Source organism: Anser anser, assembly GCF_964211835.1.
Source record: "Anser anser genome assembly, chromosome: Z".
In the NCBI taxonomy this organism is placed as follows: Eukaryota; Metazoa; Chordata; class Aves; order Anseriformes; family Anatidae; genus Anser; species Anser anser.
The window spans coordinates 32,410,488-32,429,195 of record NC_139723.1 but is presented as its reverse complement, the minus strand read 5'-3'; the positions used below and the strand labels follow the sequence as shown (position 1 = coordinate 32,429,195).

The 18,708-nt window shown below is 40.7% G+C and overlaps 1 protein-coding gene across 1 annotated transcript in view; it reads left to right on the top strand.

Annotated features, from left to right (window-relative positions):
- The window catches only part of LOC310889017 (uncharacterized protein), a gene marked incomplete at its 5' end in the record, with an annotated part of 60,745 nt that extends 42,319 nt beyond the window's left edge, over positions 1-18,426 (top strand). Inside the window, 3 exons of the transcript XR_014576323.1 lie at positions 14,778-14,927; positions 15,012-15,135; positions 18,413-18,426. The remainder of the gene's footprint in view (positions 1-14,777; positions 14,928-15,011; positions 15,136-18,412) is intronic.
- Positions 18,427-18,708: the final 282 nt, after the last annotated feature.

Below are 18,708 nucleotides of genomic sequence, written 5' to 3'. Positions count from 1 at the left end.
CAGCATCCAGCTTGCATTTCTAGACATGGTAAGGCACAGGCAGATTTATTACGTGGCTCCTGAGGGTTTTGTATGTGCTTGGTCTTCTTGTGCAACTCTCACTTTGCACCCACCCACATCAGGTGGATGTGCACACACAAAACTGAGAGTGGGGCCCACTTGCTTTGCTGCATGATGCCAGCTACACAGCTGAAAGCTGGTCCAGGATGTACCCTGTGTGAGACTTCAATTAATAATGCCATATGCTATGGTGATACAGATGAGTACAAGAAAATCAAAAAAAAAAATCTGCACAATGATTTTTTTCGTTTTTAAAGCTCCCATGTAATTTCTTCCTCTGCTTGTACATTGCAGAGACAGGGAAGTAAGGCAGAAACTGGAGTCATTTTCCCTCTGGCCTGTGAAGGGAGGTTGATCCTCATGCATTTCTCAGCCTGGTGATATGTATCATCTCAACTCCCACGTTCTCAAGACCCCTGTGTTACTCAGTTCCAGAAGAAAGTAGGCATACTCTTTTTTTTTTTTTTCTTCCTTTTTTTTCCCCAGGGTCCAAGTGATTATCAAATCATTAGACACATCTCCCAGCTCATGTCAAAGTCTAGGAACTCTGGAAAGTGCTAGGGAGATCAAATGAATCCTTCTATGTTTCTGTCATCAGCTTCTTCTAATATTTTGTAGTAGCTACATGGTTTTTCCAAATTCAGCACATGTAATAGCTCGTTTTGCAGACCTGACACCACATAACCCTTCCTTCTTCCATTTTCTCACATCCGTATGATTCTGTTGTTAGAACATTCCCATCTCTTGCCCTTCCCATGCTTATTGGAAGCTGATACCAGGATCTTCAGCTCAGGCATTCTGTTCTCATACCTGCAAGAAGATGTTTGGCAACAGTGCCATTTCTGGTCCCTTACTGAAGGCACTGGGTGATAAATGCCACATATCCAGTCCTGATAGCTTTGGTCTGTTTTCTGTAAACAGTTCTTCTGTTGCAAGGAAGTCTCTTTGGATTTCCTGTTAGGCAGCGCCCCAGGAATGTCTGGATTGTGAAGGCTGCATGCCTTTGTCCATGCTGCCTATTTTGTCTTAGTTATCACTGCACTCCTCAGCTCCAGGTAGATATTCCCACTAAGTATGCACAGGCTATTCATAGTCCTAAACCAGCAAGCAAATCAAGTGCTTAAGGACTCTTTAGAACTGAACAGCCTTGTGTCTTGGAGCTGAGCAGCAAATGAAAGGGAAAGCAAGGAACATCTACGCCTCTTCTGCCAGAGAGTATGAGAGCATAAGCATTACCAGGAAATCTTTCCCCTAACACTTTGCAGGCTGGGAATGAGGGCTGCACAGCATAAGGACAACCTTGCTGGTTCTGCATGAATCTGGAACTAGTTAATAGTCAGCTTTCTGGGACCTGTACTGCAGAGGGGAAGCCTGGAAAGGAGCCATCTGTTCTGGCCAGGTCTACACCTACATCTGTACCTCTCTAACCTCACGTCACAGTCTGCAGGAAGAACCAGGTGCTGTGATTCAGTTTGTATTCACACAGATAACCAAAATAGGTCAGAGTAGTCATGCTCTGAATGCATGTACCTCTATTTACTGGTGGGAGAAGAGAGAAAAATGCCCATCTAGGTCAGATGTAGTTCTGGGTGCAGAATATGGTGGAAGTTAGGCCTGGCACACATAGAGGAGGTAGCTCTGATGCGCCTCTTGCTGTTTGGTGTGCGCCATGGTAAGTGCCAACGGCAGGAAAGAGCATGTCGGAGAAGATCCTGAGTCAGCTCCCATGATTTATCAGGGCTAGTGCCTGTGAAAAGTTGTGCAATTTGTGCATTGCCTACGTGCAATGTGAGTAGTACAGCAAGAGGTGTATGACATCCTCAGAGAAAGACACAGACCAACACTGGGGCTGCTACTGGGGGCAGCAGGACATATGGTACCGCTTCTGCCGTAAAGATGACACTGATTCTCCCCCTTCACTGTCAGGCTGCACTTCAGGGACCTGTTTCTGATCCCTCCTCTAATTATGTGTGTATTGCTCCTGACACTTTCACCTACCTAGGCTGCAATTCAGACTTCAGGGTGCTACCCACATGCATTATTAACCCGTGCCTCATGCTCATATCACCATGTGGTTACTTTTCTGTGTGGCAGAAATGTAGCCAGAAGTGCGTTTCACAATGTGGCAAGAGCACACAAGATATGTACATACTAACTAGCAAGTCTTTGTGTCTTACAAACATCTCCATATGATCCATCCATCCATCCATCCATCCATCCATCCATCCATCCATCCACTTTTACTTGTTGTTGCCATGGATCTGTTTAATAAGGAACATGTCTATAGAATCTTACTCTGCATTCCTCATCTGAAAACATGTTTTTCTAGATGCTAAATGGTCTTTTTAACTCCCCCCCCCCCTTTTTTTTTTTTGCAATTGCTTGCATCTCTAGCAGCCAGTCTTGTAGCATGACTGTTGTCTTTGCCATAGCTCAAGGAGCATCAGCACTGCTTTCTTCAGTGCATCAGCAGTACGTTTATACCTGTCTTGCTGACATCACTCTGGGTTGAATTTCGTCCACAAGGTCAAGAGTCATAACTGGTTTGTTATGTGTATTCTTGTAGTGTCTAGTACTACCAGACACATGTTCTCATCTCACTGCCACAGAGATTGTGTTAAACAGAAAGAGATAATTGTACTTGAAGTCAAGACAGGGCTGGTAGGTGTAGGTGGGCATGGCATCACGGGAAGCAGTGGGTAATTTTGATTACTGTAGTAGGGATTTATTAAAAATTGTAGTCTGTTGCAAGTTTTAAAGGAGAGATTTGCTGGAGGATGATGGGACATTAGGACATGTATGAGGAGATCTTCACACTATGAGGAGTGTGAGGGGATGAGGTCCCTTATGGAAAATTGGTTTGGGGGGGAATGGGGTCTGTTACCTTAGGCATGATTTCTGCAAGGGCATGGAAAATGGTTTAAAATGGAGACAAGCATCTGAACATGTTGGAAAGCAAAGAAGGAGCTGGTGATTGCTACTGCCACAGACGTATAATTATTATGGTCTGTGGCAGCTCATGATCTGGGCTTGTGGATGACACTGCAAATTATCTGCTTGGAGATTTCCCTTTTGCCTCAGTATTGCAATTAGAATTTGTAAGCACAAAAACAATACAAATTTTGTTATTGTTTGTGCTGCTGAGTCTGGGTAGAGTGGCGGTGTCACAACAAATGCCATAACTTCAGAAAACAGAGTTTTGGTTCTTTTTCAAACTGGGGTTACCTGTCTGTGCTGTACCTGGAATCTCAGCAGATCTGCCAATAGAATGGTTAAATTCTGATCCTTCAGGCTGTCAGGTCAGGTCAGAGAAGCGTAGCTTGAGCTTTGAAAGGCAGAACAGACTCCAAAAGTAAAGGTCCACAATAATCTGTGCTATCTTTCTGAAGTAAAAAATAAGCATGATAAAGCCAATGGAGGAAAATAGCCATACCATAAAATTAGAAAGGAAACAAAAATGTGTCAGGATTTCCCACACTGTGAAATTGAAATAGAAATAGGTAGCTTTGGCTAAAATAAAATTTCTAAAGGCAAAGAACATTTCTTTCCTTTCTTTGTTAGCAGGTGGGGCCAAGCTCACAGAAGTCTGTCCTGTGGTTTGAAGATATCCAGATCTCTCCATGTAGCTTAGAGAGGATCATTCTTGTTTCCCCAATTTGCAAGTGTTCAATTTGCCAGATTATTTTATTCTGAAGTAGCATTATTGAATGGCTCCAGAAATGGTACTAGTTTGAGGTATTAAAATGACATGAGTTATTAGAGAAATCAATCTGTCAACACAGTATTTTCTGAAAGCCTGACTCCTCTCTTGCATCTCTTTACCTGGCCCATGCCAGTATTAAAAACCAAGAATGAATGCCACGCATGAGCATTTTTATTCAGGGATGCAGATCCTTTGCCTGTAGCAGTGCTCGGAACCTCAGCTTCCCGCAAAGTATATGCCTCTGCTCTGTGTTAGGGGGAAAAATGCTTTCTCTTTGACTGCAATTGGACAGCATGACAAGAAAGATGGGGTTTAGGCTGTGCTTTTAGTTCCCTTTTATTTTGCATTTTCTCATTTTAAGATGGGGTTTAGGCTGTGCTTTTAGTTCCCTTTTATTCTGCATTTTTTCATTTCCTTTGTAATGCCATTAGAACCAATCTCCATAAGTTAACAAATCTGGCGCTCCCATGGATGTTAATGGAGGGTGAAGGAGCTCAGCAGTCTGGAGTTAGAGAGTCCATTTTTCCTGTGATACCAGAAAGAATGGTTCACTGTATTTGCCAGTATTTCTTTCATGTCACTTCTCCATGCTATTCTGTATATTCATTTCTCTGTATATTCATTTATTTTTCAGTCAGGAACAGAAATTCTTTCAATAATATTCACTTTTCTTGTGAAGTCTGTTGTGGCTTGGGATATTTATTTATTTTTCTTCCAATGTTGTCTATTATCTGTTCTTGCTGCCCTGTTAATGAAACCCCTCTTGACCGTGAGCTAGGTAAAGAATAACCACAGTCTTCAGGCTTCAGCCCTGGGTTGCTCTCTGCAGCCCAAACTATATGCTTTCAGACCAGCCTCCCAGAGCAGGACTCTGCCAGTTGGCATAGAAATGCTGCAATGTAAAAGTGAATGGGAAATAAACAAGGAAAAAAATCCTTGTTTAGTGAGGCAGAATTTTTTCCAAGTGAGGCAGTTTGTGTCTGGCCAGGTGTTAACAGTTTAAAATCATGCTGATCCCCCAGCCCAGCTGGCTGTGTGACACACACATGGCTGTGTGAGCCATGCAACTCTGCATGCTATTTTCTGTGTCTCCCAGCACCACTTGGAAAGCAATGCAGTGCTGAAAAGATCTGCTAGGAACTTCTCTCCATCAGAGGAGAAGGAAAATGTGGGGCTTGACACGGTACAGAACACCCCACGGTCCCTCTGGCTCCTCAGAGTTAATCCTTAACCACAGAGTGTTTGTCAAACTTGAAATCAAAGAATCAGCACTCCGCTTCTTGAGTTCGGCATTAAAACAATGGAGACCTGCTTCATCAAAGCAATGTCCTTGAAGACAAACAGGATGCTGAGCCCTGCCAAGAGCTCTTGTTTTGCTGCTGTCCTTTACTTGTTCTGCACAGACTGCAGTAGTGTGGTAGGAGAGCGTCGCACTGCAGTGCGCGGTCATCAGCTCTCGGCGCAGGCATTGGAGGCTGCAGTGTGAGACTGCAATGCTACACTGCAGAGCTGCTGAGCTTTCGAAAAGCCGCAGTTAGGTCTGGTTGAATGAGCAAAGTGCTCACGTGTGGGATTAAGCCCGTTTTGCTGTTCATGCCACATCTGTGAGCAGATTGTGTTCTTTGCAAATGTTTCTGTAAGAGCCGGAGGACTTGACAGAAAATGAATCCTCTGTGTCCTTGTCAGGTGGGAGAAAACGGGGTTAGTTCTGGCACCCTTCCTATGCACACCTGAGTGTGGCACCAGAGAGGTCTGCATGTTGCACGGTTTACTAAAACAATGCAAAACCCCCCTGAGTTTCAAATTATGTGGTTTGGTAAAATATATTGGTGAAAGGGAGGGGAGAACAGCAGCGGCACAACCTGGGGAGCTGATGCAAAGTAGGAAATTCCTGCTGGACAGGAGTGTTGAAGTTTTTTATTTGAGCGACCTGACTTTCATCAGGAAAAGCCAGGAGGAATGTGAAAGTTTTCCCTTTTTCTTTCTCAAAGCTCATGCTGTGGTCCTGTGACGATGAATAGCTGGGTTTGTGGGAGGAGGAGGAGCAGAGCTGCCTTTCTGAGGTGACCCAGCTTTGGTCTTTTCTTCCTCTCCCCGCTTGACCACCACTGAGAGGTAGTTCTGGTGGCTGAAAACTGGGACCTCCAAACTAGTTGTTGGTCAGAAGCATTTGGTGGCAGCAAGGCTCTGTGGCAGTCTGCTGATGTAAGAAATTATTTGAACACCTGCCAATTGCTCTGGTCAGCAAGGTCACAGGATAGTGCTCTTGTAGCCTCTTTGTGTGGTCCTATTCCCTATAGCCTGGTTCTGTGCCCAAGAAGAAAACACTGGAAGGTAGTAAGAGAAGATGAGGTAACTTGAAATAAAATCGGCCTCAAATATTTAAAACCTGCTAGTGTGCTGCTACTGGAGGACAGCACAAAACTTGTTGTTGTGTACAACATGTACATGTACAATTTAAAAACATCAGGGTCTTTACCTCTCATAGAGCAGCTGAGATTGTACCTTCTTGATCTCAATCAAGCAAATTTGACATTCAGCCTTCTCTTGTTGTAGTCCCCACAGGTGGTGTGGCCAAAGACTTCTCTCACAGACCTGTATTCAGATGTAAAAAAGCCTGATCAGATGCAAATACGCCCCATTTATACATGAGTATGGGTAGCTGTGCAAAACAGAACTCTTCCTCAAATGCTCATACAAAGAACACTGCCCTGTAAATGAAAGGAACAGCAAATGGAGGCTGCCTATGTTTCTTGGCACAGACAAGTCTCTTCTGGGCAAATGATCGTGTCTTCTGTTCTCTCACTGCTGCTGCCTGGCACGCCCACATCTGCAGCAGCCCCTGTCAGACTGAAGGTCTTCCTAGGAACCAGAGGTCTGGGATTTCTGCAGATGGAAACTGTGTGTCTGAGAGGGATGGATGATGTATGTGCCCTGTCTTTGTGAACTCCCTGAAGTGGTCATTATATAGGACAGCTCCCATGGCAGATGACATTTGGTTAGACACAGAAAGGTTGCTCTCAAGTTTTTTTTTTTTTTTTTTTTTTGTGAGTTTAATAGCAGCAGGAAGCACTACAAATTGATAAGACCAGAATCATCCAAAGTATAGACAGACCCTTTCTGAATACTTTAAACAAAGAAGCACCTGCATCTTGGCTGCCTTTTCCTGGAAAATAATGAGAAGAACCTTTTAGTGATTTGCCCATTTTCTTCACAGTAAGGGGTCAAGGGGTGGTGAAGGTACCATGAGGCCTTTGATCAGCTCTGTGGACAGTGGGTTCAGAGCTCTTGACTACAGAGTGCTGATTTCTCTTCTAAAGCCTGCAGAAAGAACCTTTCTTCAGAAACCTATTTTTAACACACTCACTGCTTTTCAAACTAATAAGAGCCAGTCTAGCACGTCTAACACAACGGGCAGCTTGAAATGAGATGTATGTGCAGCTTCAGTCTGGCATATTTCTTGTTTGATTATTGTTCACATAACACATTTGGAAGGGATAGTCCCTCTGTTTGGCCATTAAATCTTTCCAATATATTTCAGCTGTGATCCATCCGTTGTCAAGGAGAGGAAAAATGACAATTATGTTGTTGGTGCTCTTGCTTTTGTATTACCTGTGCAAGCTTAATGGTGGTCTTAAAAAGAGATATTAAAAAAAAAAAAAAAAGGGAAAAAGAAAAGAAAAATAAAAACCTGTAATACATAAACAGTTTACTTTCCACTTTGTTAAAAAAAAAAAAAAAAAGCAAAACTTAAATAACAACATATTTTCTTTCCGTGCAGAAAGTGCTACAACTCTACAAAGATTAATTCCTATTATATTGTACCGCAAATCTTCCTTAAGAGAAAAAGTATCCTTTAAAAGGAATTAGAAATGCATATCTGACTGACACGTGTGGGAGGATGGAAAGTCTTTTCATTGGCTATATATAAGATGACAATTAAAATCCCCTCCAGTTTACACTTAAAACCCATCAGAACAATTGAGCTATCATTTCTTGACATGCTATTACTAATTCTTGTGAAAGTTAATTTGGGGAAAGTTAGTAAAAATAGAAGTTCTAATTGTGATGGAGATTCAGCAGTTGCACTGCATAGAACAATCCATGATGTACTTTTGTCAAAAGCATCCCAGAGCTGATAAAGGATGCTCTGCAGTTCCTCTACCATCCACCAGTGGGTTGATCAGCCTAAAACATTTCCTGCAGAAAAGGCTGAAAGTGAAAAAATATCCTCTGAAACCAAAGCTGATACACCAGAAAGCAACCAAAACTGTTCAGATCTGTTGAGTTCTAAATTCCCAGTGTTTCCCTCATTGCTGAGTTCAGATTGAATGAAACAGATTTGCAAACCCTTCTTTCGAGGGATTATGTTCTAACTATTGCCTTGAGCACTGGAACAGAAAAGAACAAATTAAAAGACTCGTCTTGGTATTATTCCCTTCACAGAAAGGGAGGGAGCTGATAATTTGAAATTATTTGCCTTTTCCAAATGTCTGTTTTGGAACACACAGATGGAGACTTGCATCGGAGAATTAGTTAATAAAAGAAACCACAAAATCAGATTATGGCCTAATGATGCAACGAATCATGTTTTAAGAGACATTTCAGCCATTATATCAATGCAATACCCCATCATGCTGTTTATAAGTAACTGATTATATTTTAGCACATTTGCATATGAATAATTGAAATGGCTATGAAGGTTCTCCAAGAGTCTAGTGACAAAAGCAAGCATATAAAGATTTTTGTTTCTTCCCTGGGACTGAGAATTTGTGCATTTTCAGGCTTCAGGCATATTCAACACAGAGGCAAAGAACTTTATATATATAGGTTGTTATAATCAGAATGTTTTGTTGCAAGTTTTTATGTTGGTTTCTTTCCAAAGAAACTGTTATCTAAAGTCCAGATCAGCATTACTTTGTTGTTCTTCGGTATTTATGTGAATCAGTTTTAATTTTGAATGATATATGTTCTTAGGTTGTACAGTGACAGCATTTGCAAATGATGCACTGCAGTAAGCTTTATGCAGTATAGACAGGAATTGATCTACAAAACCATGAGAAAATGTGTAACTCCATTAACAAAACTAAAAATATCAAAATATATTAATCTTTCTGATGGGAAGAAATGTTTATTTTTTTATGACTAACTAGATTTTTTTTTTTAATTCTTGGAATAAATTCAGAAAGTTTATCTTGGGTGAAATTTACTAACAAAGCAAGACTGCCTGAGCCATCTGTGTCTTTTCATATGAGAGGTAGTGTAAAGTGCCTCCTGTCTCCATTCTATCCCAGACTATTGTGTCTGACTACATGTTCCTGAAACCAGTGTGACTACAATGGTAGTTGTGTTCAGTGACAACTAATGTGAAATGTAGCTGGTCACAGTGGCTAACTCCTTAGAAAAGAACTGAGAATATGTGAACTGTTGTGTTGCAGTGCTACAGCCACTCAGGGGGAAGTAGTTCAGTCAGCCTGTTAGGAAAAAAAAGTGCAGTTATTTCTGATTGAAATTGTGTCCAAGCACTGTACATTCTATTTTTTTTTATTCCCCCCCCCCCCCGCTTTTTTTTTCATATTATTGTTTGTTGAAAACTCTTGAATTCTTGTAGGACTGAAGCTTGTTTAACAGAAGCATGCTGGTAGAGTAATTGTTCAAAACTCTGAAAAAGATTCAACCAAGCTGCTAGTGTTCTGGTAATTCCTGTTCTCTTGTAACAGCAGAATGGTATTTGTGTTTTCTTTTGTTTACATTGCCTCCATCCCCTCTACTTTTTTTTTTTTTTTTTTTTTTTTTTTTTTCCCCTATGGATTTATTTTAGCTCCTTGTGGTTTTGGGTGAATAGGTACTGTAAGAAATCTGACCCATGGTTGATCACCTCCTTAAGTACTGTGTTCTGTTTTGGGCCCCTCACTAAAAGAAGGACACCAAGGGGCTGGAGTCTGTCCAGAGAAGGGTAATGAAGCTGGTGAAGGGTTTAGAGAACAAGTCTTAAGAGGAGTGGCTGATGGAGCTGGAGTTATTTAGCCTGGAGAAAGGAGGCTCGGAGGAGACCTTATCGCTCTCTGCAGCTAAATCCAGGTGGGGATCAGGCTCTTCTCCCAAGCACTAAGTGATAAGACAAGAGGAAATGTCCTTAAGTTGCACCAGGGGAAGTTTAGGTTGGATATTAGGTAAAAAAAATTCTTCACTGAAAAGGTTGTGAAGCATTGGAACAGGCTGCCCAGGGAAGTAGGTGAATCACCATCCCTGGAGGTCTTCAGAAAACGTGCATATGTAGTGCATAGTGACATTGTTTAGTGGTGAACTTGGCAGTGCTAGGTGAGTGGTTGGACTTGATGATCTTAGAGGTCTTTTCCAACCTAAATGATTCAATAATTCTATTATTCTATGTTCCCAAGGGCTCAGTACTGGGATTATTTTTGTTTAACATTCATACCAATGGTCTGCATGAGGGACTTGTATGTACCTTCATTAATTTGACAGACAGTACCAACTTAGGCAGGACTGTCAATCTGCTTGAGGGTATGGAAGATTTGAAATCCATAAATTATATGGAAATGATTTCATGATGGGACACTGTAAGTCAGGTTGATGGTTGGACTTGGTAATCTTGAAGGTCTTTTCCAACCTAGATGATCCTATGATTCTATGTCTGCCAAGGAATCAAAGATCTTGGAAGAGAAGGAAAGAACAAAGTAGAATCACCTATCCTAAGTCCATCCACCTACTGTATCTGGACGGTAACTTAGATGCCAATATTGCTGCAGTGGAGGTGATTGTTATTGCTCAAGGAAAATAAGAGTCTTTACCTATACTCTGCGGTAGCTTTATGTTTTACAAGATGTAGACCTAAGGTTTTCATAAAGTTTTTGCTCTGAAATTGCCCTTGAACTAACATGAAGAAATTCTGGTGTACTTAAGGTAGTATTGCTAGTCCTTCTCTCTTCTGGTGGATGCTGCTGTAGAAAACTAAGGAGATGCTTTTAATTTGATCTGCATTTATTTCTTTCCTGCTTTGGCATCTCTTTTAACACCTGGTCAGGTAAATGTCTTAATCCTTGAAAATCTTCATTCCCCTTTATCGCTTTTTACATAACTTGGTAGCAGAGAACACATTTGCACAGTAAACAGTGACGTTCACACATAGAAAGTCTCCTTGAAAGACTGAAAAATGAAATATCTTAAAACAAAGGGGCACAATCAATTCACATGGGTCTGATTGTTCTAGAAGAGAAAAGAGGCTGCTACTTGTGACAGGTACATGTGGATGCCTTTAAATTGTTTCATATTGTCAGGAGCTTCCTAACGTTCTTGTAGTACATTCAAGACAGTTTGTATTGGAAACTCTGAGTCTATGCTCTGGTGATAGGAAAGGCAGAAGAAAGAATTGAATATGTGATTGAAAAGACTTTAATTTAATATTCAATTGATAAAAGGAGAGTATTTTAATTGGAATAGCTTCTATTAGGTATTCTTTCCATTATGCAGTTTTAGGCAGTTCATTAATTTAACTGTTGGTTGATAGGATTTTCTTCCATTTATTTCCATTTGTTTTCATTTATTTAATTCTTGCTTGTCTGTAAAAAAGGCCATCCTTGTTATTGGTATTTTTTTTTTTAGCTGGCAAGCTATGTAAATATTTTATTTCTGGTGGAAAATTCTCTTAGAAGTATATATCTTCTGTACATGATGATGTTTTCATGGTAACAAACACTAAAGATGTACTTGCCTGGAATGTTCTAATGTTTGGGTTGAAATATTCTTTACTTTATTATTCTATAAAAAAAGGAAAAAAAAAAAGCCAAACACTTTGGGGAAAGTAGTCTTAGTCATTCACCTAGCTTACACTGAAAAGGTTTTTAAAAATATTTATTTTCACATAAAGTACATTTGTCTGTAGACTAGATAAAACAAGTGTATTTCAAGTTTAAGTGTCAGAATCACTTGTCCCCCTTGGGACAGAAGAGTGGAGCAAGTGACTGCCAGAGAACACATTCTGCTGTCCTTGCTCTGGCTCCATATTAAATTTCTACATCTGCACCTAAGCAGGGACCAAATTAACATAAACACTGACTAGGATAGCTATCTTCAGACACTTGAGTCTTTCAGTACATTAACTCCTTAACTCCTTCAGACCTATGATATGCCCCTTGTTTAATTGAAGTCTTTTTTTCTGATCTTCAGGACTGCAGAGATTAGATAAGATTTTGCCTTTTTCTTCTGCTGTCTGATATTGGCTTAAAAGCTGAAGGAATTTTTTTTTTTTTTTTTTTGTTAAAAGGTCAGGTTTTTTGGCCATTTTGGGGGGGGAATAAGAATCATGGGATGGGATGACGTCTCCAAGACATTTGGAGAGAGTAAGACCATATTTGGTCACCAAAACTTTGTACCAATAGTGAGCTTTTGAAAACAGAGCCACTCATGTAAGCATCTAAACAAGGGTATCAGAACGAGGAGCCATATTATCTCTGAACAGGAGTTTTGTCTTTTCTTCAGGAGAAATTATGGCCAGAAAGGCTGCCAATGAACGTGCAGAAAACAGAAATGGAGACAGGCTATGCAGAACACAGTTTTAATATGAGACAACATTTCCAATCTTCACATGCTGCATCCCCCCTCGCCTGCTTCTTTTCAGTTTCAGAGGATTCCTCCTATTCCAGCAAGGAACACTGACATCTTACTGGAACCCACAGGAATCAGAAAACTATGGCTGGCTACAAGTGTCTGTTGGTGTTATAAAAAGAACAAGCTACATACAGGGCATCTCTGGCCTTCACACATTTCCATTAATAAAAATAAATAAATAAATTGATAAATAAAAACAGTATTAGTAATACAGGGCAGGGTTACTTGTTGAAAATCATTTTTATCCTTGCAATTTTTCCCCCCGTCTCTGCAAATAAATAAATAAATAAATAAATAAATAACAATTTAGAATGCTTTGTTCAGAATAAGTATGTTTTCACACAACCTTAGTTTTTGGCAAAAAGCTATAGTATATGTCTGTCAAAAGTCTGCATTTTAAAAACGCTTAGCAGGGGACAAAACAAACAAAAATGAGTGAATTAACAAATCACCCTCTGCTGAGATCCAGTAAGAGATGATGAAGTAGACACCAGCACAGGGCATAGCCTCTGCTGAACCTCAGTTTCTACTCTAGAATTATAGAATCATAGAATGGCTCGGGTTGGAAGGACCTTAAAGAGCATCTAACTCCAATCCCCTGCCAAAAGCAGGGATGCCATCCACTAGATCAGGTTGGACAAGGCCCCATCCAGCCTGGACTTGAACGCTTCCAGGGATGGAGCATCCACAGCTTCTCTGGGCAGCCTGTGCCAGTGCCTCACCATCCTTACAGTGAAGAATTTTTTCCTAATGTCTAATCTAAATCTATCCTCTTTTAGTTTAAGACCATTCCCCCTTGTCCCGTCATCATCTACCTGAGTAAAAAGTCCCTCTCCATCCCTTTTAAAAGTAAGTATTTATACCTTTAAGTATTGAAAGTCACAATGAGGTCTCCCTGAAGCCTTCTCTTCTCCAGGCTGAACAGTCCCAGCTCTCTCAGCCTTTCTTCATAGGAGAGGTGCTCCAGCCCTCTTTCTACCCTGTTTCCCTGAGAAAAATTAACAGTATGTTACCCCACAGTTTTCTGTAAATCTGAATAAATATTTTACTCCATTTAATAATTCTAGTACCTGATTGTCACTTTCAAACAAATTGCTGAGAGAAATGAAGACTCCAATGATATTTCACTTTATTAGGTTTTGAGGATATAGAGAGGGCCAGGTAGAGGAGAGGACACTATAGATCCTGTCACCACCTGAAGGAGACATGCTAATGAAAATACATTTTTGTTAGCCTTCAGAACATGTACACAGCATGGTATACCTCACAAGTGTTGCACTGCACACCACGTGGCTTTGCTTGTCCAGTGAAAAGTCAATGTGGGCTTAAAAATATGAGCTTGCTTTCCACCCATCTGCCAGTGAACCTGGGAGAAGGCTTTGTAATATTGTGGCACCTGCTCCAGTGCTGATAAATCTGGAAATTATCATGATAAAGCTGGAGAATCTCAGCTTCACATTTTAATCTGTTCCCACCACATCTGTTTCCATATTTTTTTTTACTATATGGTGTATTGAGGTGAATTGCCTCAGTACAGCTCTGATATTCTCTCTAATTTGATTCTATCTCCCCTCCATACTATTAATTTTTTTTTTTTGGGGGGGGGGGGGAGGGAGAGAAGGTCTAATTTCACTAGACTATGGAATAATTTTTATGTCTCCTTAAGAAATAAAACATGGGTACATTACTATTCTTGCTTTTCCTGAAAAAAATCAGTTGTATACAGCTGTTCCTGAAAAAAAAAAAAAAAAAGTTGTATATAACTCATTACAATATCATCAATGGATTTAACATAAACAACAGAGAGAATTCAGGATTATATGCGGCCATAAATATGATGAATTGTAATAAGAGAAGTGGACGACTTGAGAAGAAAGCTATCACAATGTCAGAAGTCTATGAAATGTTTTCCCATTTTCTAAGACAATTCTGTTCTAAGATATAAAATTCATTGCCTCAGATGGGGATGATCTTGACTTTCATTGGTAATGTTCATGCCTCTGTTATTCAGAGCACATTATATACTCCTAATTACATATGTTTATAAACAAAACTACACAGATTCTCTCTGGGGCTGAATTTTCAAATGCAAATAGCTATGCATGAAGAATAAGCTGGCAAAGCTCTGTTCTCAATTTGCCATTTTGCTCCCTGACTTTCACCCCCACCATCCGCAAGTCTTTTGCATGCTGGCCATGCTTCTGGTTTCATTGTCTTCATGGCAAACTCCAGATCAACAACAGCACAGTATTTATGACTAAACATAATAGCTGCCGTCAAATATAATTACTTGCTGCTTCATTCACAAAAACTTAAAGCCTTAACGCATTGATTAACTTTCTCTGTACAAATTCCACATGATTACTATTAACTCTTTGCCTTATAGTGCAGCCCAGATATCCCCATGGGGAAGGAAGCCTGGCTTTGAGTTAAATCCATGAAGTCTGAGTCAAAACCAGAGGAGTTAAACCCAAGTACCTGGTGTTCTAGTCCAGTAGACTGCTTGCTCAACATTTCTTGCCTCTATCACTTGGAGGTATGTCATTCACAGTTCATTACAAAATGTCAATCTGTACCCTGCCTCTAAATGAAAGCTGATTTTTCCCTTCTCATCTTTCAGTATAATTTCCAAACAAAACCTTTCCTGAGAAAGAAGCATCAAGAAGACACATATTGAGACAACAGATGCTTTACATGGTGTTGTGATGTGGCTTCAGAGGACTGATGTAACTATTAAAAGAGCAGTAAGAACAGAATTCTTAACTCCAACTTTTCTGTGAATTGGAGGAACATCTTAAACAACACAGTAAAATTCATAACACTTTTCTCCTTTGAGCAAATCCAGCATGAAAAAGCCAACTTAATTTATGAGGTATTGAGTATAAGGAGAAGAGAATCTTTGCTTTTCTGTATGCTTACACAAAGTATGGGTTGCGAGGCTTAAAACTGAGTCAGATCACCTGTGGAACTTGCAATTGTCATTTTCCATAGTATATGGGCAATAATCTTTTGTATCGGTGATAGTCTGGATCTACCGTGGGTGGACATAGCAGGTGTTTGCAGAGAATTCTTTGCATGTAGTCCTTGAGCGAATTACCTCTCTATGCAAGAGTATAGCATGCCTCTTTACTGCATGACTTCAACTTTGCTGGCTTCTCTCGATAGGAAGGATTCACCTTCAACCTTGCCAAAATGACAGAGCTTTTCTAAGGATGGACAGGATGGTGAGATTCTTCAAGGATTTTCCTGCCATACTCTGCACTGGTGCAGTCTTACCTTGAGTACTGTGTGCAGTTTTGGGAGCCACATTATAAAAAGGACGTATTAGAGAGTGTCCAAAGGAGGCCAACAAAGATGGTGAAAGTCTAGAAGAGAGGAAATCATATGAGGAGCACTTGAGGTCACTGGGTTGGTTCAGCCTAGAGAAGAGGTGACTGAGAGGAGGCCTAATGGCAGACTACAGCTCCCTCACGAGGGGAGTGGAAGGGCAGGCGCTGAGCTCTGCTCTCTGGGGACAGCGACGGGACCGAGGGGATGTCATGAAGCAGGGACAGGGAAGGTTCAAGCTAGATGTTAGGAAAAGGTTCTTCACTGAGAGAGGGTGGTTGGGCACTGGACAGGTTGCCCAGGGAAGTGATCATGGCACTGAGCCTGAAGGAGTTCAGGAACTGTTCGGACAATGCTCTTAGAAACATGGTCTGATTTTGGGGTAGTCCTGTGTGGAGCCAAGGGTTAGACTCAATGGTCCTTGTGGATCCCTTCCACCTCAGGATATCCTGTGATTCTATATTCTAGTCTATGATTATTTTTTTCTTTTTATCAATCTGAATCTCCCCTGATTCAATTTTTGACAGCTGTCTCTGGTTCACCTTCCATGCACCACTGTGAAGAGTCTGACTCTCTCTTCTTTATGACCTTTAAATACTGGAAGACTACTATTAGGTCCCTTTAAAACTGTCTTTTCCTCTAGGCTGAACAAACCTTAGACGCAGGACTGCATTTCACTTTGCTGAATTGTATGATGTTCCTGCAGGCCCATTTATCCAGCCTGTCTGGATTTCTCTGAATGACAGCTCTGTGCTCAAGTGGATCAACTGCACCCCAGTTTGGTGTCATCCTCAAATGTGATGAGATGCATTACATCTCTGTATGCAAGTCATTGATAACAATATCAAACACCAAGGAGGTTCCCAGATAAAAACCAAGATAAGCCACCTGTGACTGTCCCCAAATGGACTAGATGGCTAACTTTATTCTTGACTGCATTAGGAAAATATTGCCAGCAGGCCAAGTGTTGTGAACCTTCCACTCTACTTAGCATTTGTGAGGCTGCACCTGAAGTGCAGCTCTGTGCCCCCAGTAAAAGAGGGACCTAGACATACTGTGAAGAATCCAAGAGGTGTTGAGAGTGCTGGGATTGTTCAGCCTGGAGAAGAGAAGGCTCAGGGGGCATCTTATCAATGGAAATAAATACCCGAGGGGAGGGTGCAAAGAAGACATAGCCAGGCACTTTCAGTGGTGCCCTGTGATAGGACAAGAGGCAATAGGCAGGCACAAACTGGAACACAAGAGGTTCCATATAAGCATCAGGAAACAATTCTTTATTGTGCAAATAACTGAACACTTGCACAGGTTGTCCAAAGAGGTTGTGGAGTCTCCCTCCTCAAAGATATTTGAAAGCCATCTAGACATGGTTCTGGGCAACCTGCTGTAGACGTTCCTGCTTGACCAGGAGGATTGGACCAGATGGCCTCCAGAGATCCCTTCTAACCTTAACTATTCTGTGATTCTGAGTACCCATCACCCACTACATTCTAAACACAACAACTCACCCAGTTTTTCCACCACATCGTAATATGCCCACGTAGACTATTAAGTTCCTTCTTGGACATGCTGTGGAAAAGCATACTGAAAGTTTTGCTAAATCTAGCTTAGTGACGCTGTTTTCCCTGCATTTACACCGTTACCACAGTCATCTTCTCCCATGATTTTAAATGCCATGCTGTTTTCATCAGTGTACCTGGAACATGAATGTTAACTGTTCTAAGTCTGTACTAATAAGCCAAACCAAATAAAGCCACCGATAAATCTCATGCAGATCATCCAGCTCCAATGAGCTTCTGCATTCATCTCCTTTGCATCTCTTCCTGAACACTGTTTTCTTTTTATTGCTGTCTTCCTGATACCCATCTCTTAAATATTTTAGTCTATGACAAGAATGATGGGGAACAGATAAGCTCCTGGCAAGTGTGACATCAGTCGGGCTGCGAAGGCAGTAACCTCATGATGACGTGATTTAGAGACAAGGAGATGTAGCTTACCTTCATGGCTTATGAATATGGCATTTTCTTTTTTACCTTGGGGTAACACTCTCACAGTCTGCGTGAGAGCTATTTTAAAACAAGGAAAGTTAATATATTTTTCTGTTTCAACACAAGACTGACTGACCAAAGGGTCAGTGCAAAACTGCAGTGTGTTGGTTCATCTTGTTGCACAACTGTCATTCCTTGTCTTAATTTTTGTTTGTAACCTAGGAGTGCTGTGAGGCTCTGCAGATACCCTGAAGTAAAGAGCCCAGACTTCTGTTTTCCTTTAAGCCAAGGAATAGAAGCCAAGGGGTTGAATTACTTTAAGATAGTTCAGAGCGACAGCTGTTGTTTTCTTGCTTTTTCCCAGACTACAGTGTCACTACCTTTCAAATGTGTTAACCTCTTAATTTTTTTTTTTGACATATCCTCTAGACCCTCCTGCTTCTGATCTGAGCAAAACTACTGTATCCTGTGGACATTATATTACCATGTATCTGATAGAAACAAACCATAATCCACCAATGAGTCCTAGTGGATCTGCTCTACATCATATTACATAAGCAAGATGATAGTTGTCTCCTTATATGTGAATCTACTACAAACTACTTGCATAGCAAAACGTCACATAGAACATATTGTCTTGGGAATGACAAAAGGGGAACAAAATACTGAAAAGGTACAAAATAACCAAGCTTTTGTTGCTTTATTTTAGATACTGAGTGACGAAAAAGAGGGCTACCAGTGACTTTGACAGTGTTTTAGTTCTTTGTTGAAGATTGCATTGTGGTTTGTTCATTTCACATTTCTTGGCTCCAGTCCTAATGTCTTAATAAGGCTTTTGTGCTTCTTTCCTTCCTGGTCTGTAAAGCAATATTCAAGGGAGCTTTCCACAAGAAAGGAACTCCGGCAAGTTAAAGTTAGAATTTTTCAGTTTGCTGTAATTATTTTTTTTTTCACTGTATCCTAAGAAGGTTTTAAAAATACATTTTATAATACATAGCAAAGCAT